This window comes from Microtus oregoni, unplaced genomic scaffold (genome assembly GCF_018167655.1).
Source record: "Microtus oregoni isolate MIOR12 unplaced genomic scaffold, Mior012 000004F_ref0000308, whole genome shotgun sequence".
Classification (NCBI taxonomy): Eukaryota; Metazoa; Chordata; class Mammalia; order Rodentia; family Cricetidae; genus Microtus; species Microtus oregoni.
This window is the reverse complement of record NW_024543063.1, coordinates 47,526,664-47,532,999: the sequence shown is the minus strand read 5'-3', so window position 1 is coordinate 47,532,999 and position 6,336 is coordinate 47,526,664. Positions and strand designations below refer to the sequence as shown.

The window sequence follows — 6,336 nt, the reverse complement described above, 5'->3', positions numbered from 1 at the left end:
CTTCTTGCCCTGCCCTATTAGTGCTCGGAGAAGAAATGGCTACCTGCTTGCTAATCCAGGGATACCCTGGTTGGTTATTGTCTAGTTTGCCCTCTATTGCTGTAATAGACCCATGACCAAAGTCAACTTGGGGAAGAAAGGATTTGTTTGACTTGCAGGAACCTGGAGGTAGGAACTGGAGCAGAGGCCATGGAAGAACTTTACTTACTGGCTTGCTCTTTATGGCTTGCTCAGTTTGCTTTTATTTATTAAATTAATTAATTCTTTTCTTTTTCTTTTTTTGTTTTTTCGAGACAGGTGTTCTCTGTAGCTTTGAAGCCTGTCCTGGAACTAGCTCTGTAGACTAGGCGGGTCTCGAACCCACAGAGATCCACCTGCCTCTGCCTCCCAAGTGCTGGGATTAAAGGCGTGTGCCACCGTTCCCCAACTCAGTTTGGTTTGTATACAACCCACAACCATCTGCTCAGCGGTGGCACCTCCCATAATAGGTTGGACCCTCATCAATTATTATTCAAGAAAATGTCCTGGAAGACTTGACTAAAGGCCAATCTTGTGGAGGCATTTTCTCAATTAAGACTCCCACTTCCCAGATGACCCTACTTGTATTAAGAGGACAAAAATCTAATTAACACAGTCACCCTCATTAAGTGGTCTCTCTTTCTTTCTTTCTTTCTTTCTTTCTTGCTTGCTTGCTTTTTGGTAGAAATAACTGATATACAAATTTACTTCCTTTCTTCCATATTTTTTAAAAGGTAAGGGAGAATCACACTCCCTCATTGGTATCTCTGCAGACATGCTCAATGCCAGTTTTGGCTTGCTTCACAAACTTCCAGAGAGTTGACCTTGGCTATCTGACGAACCCTTCAGGACCAGTTTAATCCCTTCGGGATTAGTGACAACCAATACAAGGCACAGGGGCTGGGTTTACCAGACCTCTTTTACCTGGTCCCACAGGCGACAGGTGACTTGGGTCATTATCAGGTGACTTGGCTCGTCATCAGAAAGGGAGATTTCACCCCAGTGAAGGAACCGGTGAGCTCAGCTGAGCTGTCCAGGCCTTTCTGCTCACCAGAGAGCTACCAGCAAGGGATCCACTCATTCAGCAGCTCAGTGGCCTAGGTTCCCATTGGTTAAAATGTCCAGCCCTCACTGGGTGGGGGAGGGAGGCTACCTCATTGCACTGCTGGGCCTATAAGAGAAAGGCAGAGCAGTGCACTGGGTGGTTTGCCCTGGAATTCCAACACTCACTTCCATGCATGTCAGCTTTAGAGTTCAGGGAACTCCATTGGGAGAGCGGTAGGTGGCAATGGGGGCAGAGAGATGAGGATCCCCTGGGGATCTTGGGTCCAGGTCAAACATCCTTCCATTCCTAGCATTGTTGTCTTTGTGGCCAAGGTTGTTTCGGGGGATTTGAGGCTTATGATTCCATTTTCTGGCCAGTACAGAAAGGTACTGTAAACAGCTGAGTCTTTAGGGGTGTATCACACAACTGTCTGTTCTTTCCAGACTGCACTTTCCAGGGCTGGGAGGCATAGATGGCCTCCTGCTGATCTGCAGCCACTTGTCAACAGCAAGAAGCCTTTCTTGGAAGATGGGAACGATCAGTCCACCTTTAGTTGGTCCAATGTTGAGAAGGTAGTTGCCTCCCAAACTTACTGTCTGAACCAATTCCTCAATGATTTCATTCTCATTGGCAACGGTAGACATAGTCACGTCAAGGAGATAGCCCCAGGACGCCTTACCCGTGCTGGTGCACATCTCCCGCTCGCGGTTTGGCAAACTCGGTGCGCATATTTATCCTGACAGTTGTAGTATCCTCCATGAGGACAGGAGCAGTTCTGACCCCACGGGTCATTCACTATCACCTCGTCCTGTTAACAAGGACGGTATAACCCCAGCAGCACAGACATTAAGGGCCTCATTGAATAAATGGGACCTCCTGAGACTGAGAAGCTTCTGTAAACAAAGGACACTGTCACTAAGACAGAAAGGCAACCCCCTGACTGGGAGAAGATCTTCACCAACTCCGCAACTGACAAAGGTCTGATCTCCAAAATATATAAAGAACTCAAGAAACTAGACTGTAAAAGGCTAATCAACCCAATTATAAAATGGGGCACTGAGCTGAACAGAGAATTTTCAACAGAAGAAGTTCAAATGGTCAAAAGACAGTTAAGGTCATGCTCAACTTTCTTAGCGATCAGGGAAATGCAAATCAAGACAACTTTAAGATACCATCTTACACCTGTCAGAATGGCTAAAATCAAAAACACCAATGATAGCCTTTGCTGGAGAGATTGTGGAGAAAGGGGTACACTCATCCATTGCTGGTGGGAATGCAAATTTGTGCAACCACTTTGGAAAGCAGTGTGGCGGTTTCTCAGGAAATTTGGGATCAACTTACCCCTGGATCCAGCAATACCACTCTTGGGAATATACCCAAGAGAGGCCTTATCATACAACAAAAGTATATGCTCAACTATGTTCATAGCAGCATTGTTTGTAATAGCCAGAACCTGGAAACAACCTAGATGCCCTTCAATGGAAGAATGGATGAAGAAAGTATGGAATATATATATATATATTAGAGTACTACTCAGCAGTAAAAAACAAGGACTTTATGAATTTTGCATGCAAATGGATGGAAATAGAAAACACTATCCTGAGTGAGGTAAGCCAGACCCAAAAAGAGGAACATGGGATGTACTCACTCATATTTGGTTTCTAGCCATAAACAAAGGACATTGAGCCTTAATTAGTGGTCCTAGAGAAACTAAATAAGGAGAACCCAAAGAAAAACACATAGGCATCCTCCTGAATATTAACCTTCATCAGGCGATGAAAGGAGACAGAGACAGAGACCCATATTGGAGCACCGGACAGAAATCTCAAGGTCCAAATCAGGAGCAGAAGGAGAGAGAGCACAAGCAAGGAACTCAGGACTGCGAGGGGTGCACTCACACACTGAGAACATGGGGATGTTCTATTGGGAACCCACCAAGGCCAGCTGGCCTGGGTCTGAAAAAGCCTGGGATAAAACCGGACTCTCTGAACATAGCGGACAATGAGGACTACTGAGAACTCAAGATCAATGGCAATGGGTTTTTGATCCTACTGCACGTACTGGCTTTGTGGGAGCCTAGGCAGTTTGGATGCTCAACTTACTAGACCTGGATGGAGGTGGGTGGTCCTTGGACTTCCCACAGGGCAGGGAACCCTGATTGCTCTTTGGGCTGATGAGGGAGGGGGAATTGATTGGGGGAGGGAGAGGGAAATGGGAAGCGGTGGTGGGGAAGAGACAGAAATCTTTAATAAATAAATAAATTAAAAAAATAAATAAATAAAAAACAAGGTCTTACGGCTCTGGCATTGTTTTCACATTGACAAAATGCTGAGTTTGGAAATCATTTTTTCTTATCGAGTAGGTAGAATGGATAAAACTACTCCAAGAGCAAGGGGTCCAGGCCATAGCGTATGTTCCTCTTCTGAACAGCAGCTCCCAACTCACCAACCAAATCCCGAAGGGGCCCCACGTCCTTAGAATTCCAGCTTGGCCAGTTTGTGAAGCCTTCGTGATGCTTTGTGGTCAGGACCACATACTTGGCCCCAGCAGCCTGAAAGAGTTCAGCTGTCTGGTCCTGCTGGAAGAAGCGCGCCGTGAACTGCAGTCCGAAGTCGGTGTAGCTCAAGCCCGGCGAGTAGTTTTCTTTCATGAAGCGCTCCTAGGCCCCTATTCTCTCACCCTGCCAGCGCCACTAGAACCACTCGCTGCCGCAGGTGGGCACCGAGAACACCCCTCATTGCACAAACACCCCGAACTTGGCCTCGCCAAACCATCTCGGCAGTGACTGAGAGTCTAGGCTCTTCCAGTCTGGGGTGTAGCGGCGCGGGGCCTGGGCCACTGCCTGGCCTACAGCAGCAGCCGGCAGCTTCAGCTTGAAACCCACCACCGCCATTACCATTAAGTGGTTCTTTGTTTGTTTGTTTTGGATTTTTCGAGACAGGGTTTCTCCGTAGCCTTCTGGTTCCTGTCCTGGAACTAGCTCTTGTAGACCAGGCTGGCCTCGAACTCACAGAGATCCGCCTGCCTCTGCCTCCCGAGTGCTGGGATTAAAGGCGTGCGCCACCACCGCCCGGCCATTAAGTGGTTCTTAACCAGAGATCCAGGTGGCCTAAGATATCAGCTCTTGTCACCAATCACGTTCTCGTTCTGCCCTTCTCCAAGAATGCAGGGGGTAGACAGAGACAAACGGGAGGTACTTTCTTGCCAATTTGAGATAAACAATCTTATACAGGCTCAAACAACTTAAAACAGATTGTAGAGTAAAATTTCTTTTTCTTTTTCAAAATTAAGTTCTTTAATTTACAAAGTTTTTCCTGTAAAAGAGACAATCATTTCAATACATATACATGTGTATATGTATGTATGTGTGTGTATGTATATAAGTATGTATTGAAAAAGGACTTCTCTATGTAAATCTGACTATCTTGGAATTCACTTTGTAGACCAAGCTAGCCTTGAATTTAGCGATTCGCCTGCCTCTGCCTCCTGAGTGCTGGGACTAAAGGCATGTGCTACCATGCCTTGCTTTCAAACTTTAAATACATTGAGAATTTTTTTTACTTTAGATTTATTTATTTTATGTGTATGAATGTTTTGCCTCCTTGTATGTCTATAAACCAAATGTGTGCCTGGGGTCCGAAGAGCGTTGTTTAGATCCCCTGGAATTGGAGTTACAGATTAATGGATTATGAATCACCATGCTGGTGCTGGGAACTGAACCTGGGTCCTCTGCAAGAGCAGCAAGTTCTCTTAACTGTTGAACCCATCTCTCACCTGCAACTTAAAATTTCAACGAAACAGCCCTCACAGTGTGGGGCGGCCCACACAATTCAAGGGATGAGCCTTGCAATGGACAAGATGGCCTCAGTACTGGCTGGTCCTCATGCAGGATGCACCTAGGGATTCCCGGATTGAGCTGGAGGATTTAGACACAGCTCTCACAACGGGGGTCCTCTCTCCCACAGGGCATTAGGGCTCTAACTGTGAATTACTGCCCCTTCACCCTGCTGTGAGTGGCTCCTCATTAGCACTCCTAGGTGGGACTTTTTTTTTTTTTTTGGTTTTTTTTCGAGACAGGGTTTCTCTGTGGTTTTGGAGCCTGTCCTGGAACTAGCTCTTGTAGACCAGGCTGGTCTCGAACTCACAGAATCCGCCTGCCTCTGCCTCCCGAGTGCTGGGATTAAAGGCGTGCGCCACCACCGCCCGGCCTAGGTGGGACTTTTTTGAAGTGCTAGCGCTGGAACCAGAATTTAAGCATGGTTTACACCACTGTAGGACCGAACTAAGATACCCAGGCTTGCAAGCGATTCTGTGCACCTGGCCCTGTCTCTTGAAAGCACTCTGACACAACTGTCACTCTGTCTTAACCGCTCCCTGTATGAACACAGCAGAGTCCCACATCTCTCCCCCACTTTCCTTTCCCTTGGCTTTACCTTATTATTATGAATTGTGTTTGAGACAGGATGTCGTGTGTTCCAGGCCAGCTCCAGCTTGGTTTATATACCTTGAACTCCTTGATTCTGCCTTTGCATCCTGCATCCTGGGACTGTAGGCCAGTGCACTCTGTTCATGCTCGGCACCTGTGCTGATTTAAATGGACTAACTTAGCAAATAAGCTAGTCAGTTTTTAATTGTTAGCTGCACAACCAAAGTCAATTGGGAAGAGGGAGCCTCGATTGAAGGGTTGCCTTGATCAGATTGGCCTGCGGCCATGTCTGGGGGGGGGCGGGAATTGTCTTGATTGATGTGGGTGGGCTCGGGCCATTGTGGATGGCATCAACCCTAGGCTAGTGGGTCTGGGACCTGTATAAGCAAGCTAGTGCATGAGCCAGAGAACCAGTGTTTGTAGTGTAAGTATAGACTGTTTCCATCCTTGTGGAAACGTCTACTGGACAGCATTGTTTCAGAATTTCTCTGCACATTTTAATAAAAAAAGATCCTTAAAAAACAGAGCAAAAATCCATATAGTCTTCACTTTCTCCACTTCTACCCCAGGGGCACAGCCTTTTAAACAGACTTCTCCATCTTACTCTGTCAGCTGCTTCTCTTGGATCTTTCCACATCAGTACACAGCAATGTTCCTCTTTATTTTAGTTCCAGTGAATGGGGCACATTATTCCGGCAGACCCCACTAGTGGCTAAAAGGTCACTAGCCGTCTTTTGCTTATACAGACAGCGCCGTGGTGGGATGAATGTCCTTTGCTCATCTGTCATCTTGCATATGTGTAAATGTCCATCAGAGACGACCAGAGGAACCAGTTCTAGAGCATCGG

The 6,336-nt window shown here is 46.7% G+C and overlaps 1 pseudogene; it reads right to left on the bottom strand.

Moving 5' to 3' along the window:
• Positions 1 to 1,265: 1,265 nt before the first annotated feature.
• On the bottom strand, positions 1,266 to 3,956 carry LOC121447339 (annotated as a pseudogene).
• Positions 3,957 to 6,336: the final 2,380 nt, after the last annotated feature.